The sequence below is a fragment of the Penaeus monodon genome, chromosome 21 (genome assembly GCF_015228065.2).
Source record: "Penaeus monodon isolate SGIC_2016 chromosome 21, NSTDA_Pmon_1, whole genome shotgun sequence".
NCBI lineage: Eukaryota > Metazoa > Arthropoda > Malacostraca > Decapoda > Penaeidae > Penaeus > Penaeus monodon.
Window position 1 is genome coordinate 1,304,468 of NC_051406.1, and position 254 is coordinate 1,304,721.

Sequence of the window (254 nt, forward strand, 5' to 3'; positions counted from 1 at the left end):
AAATCTTGCCCCAGCATCCCCCTGAAACGCATCTCTCCGCCTCAGCCTCAAGCGCAGGTCCTCCTCCACTGGCTGTGCGCATCCACACCTTCACAAAAAGGCGAACCACATTAACAGAAGGTCGGCATCGCTCTCTCTGGCTCCTAATCGCTGCTCGCTCTTCTATCCTCTGCTGCAGGACCGGAGTGAATTAAAAGCTCGATTAGCTAATCCGAGTGCTCCTTGGACTCAACTTCGGTGATCAGTCTGGTTGT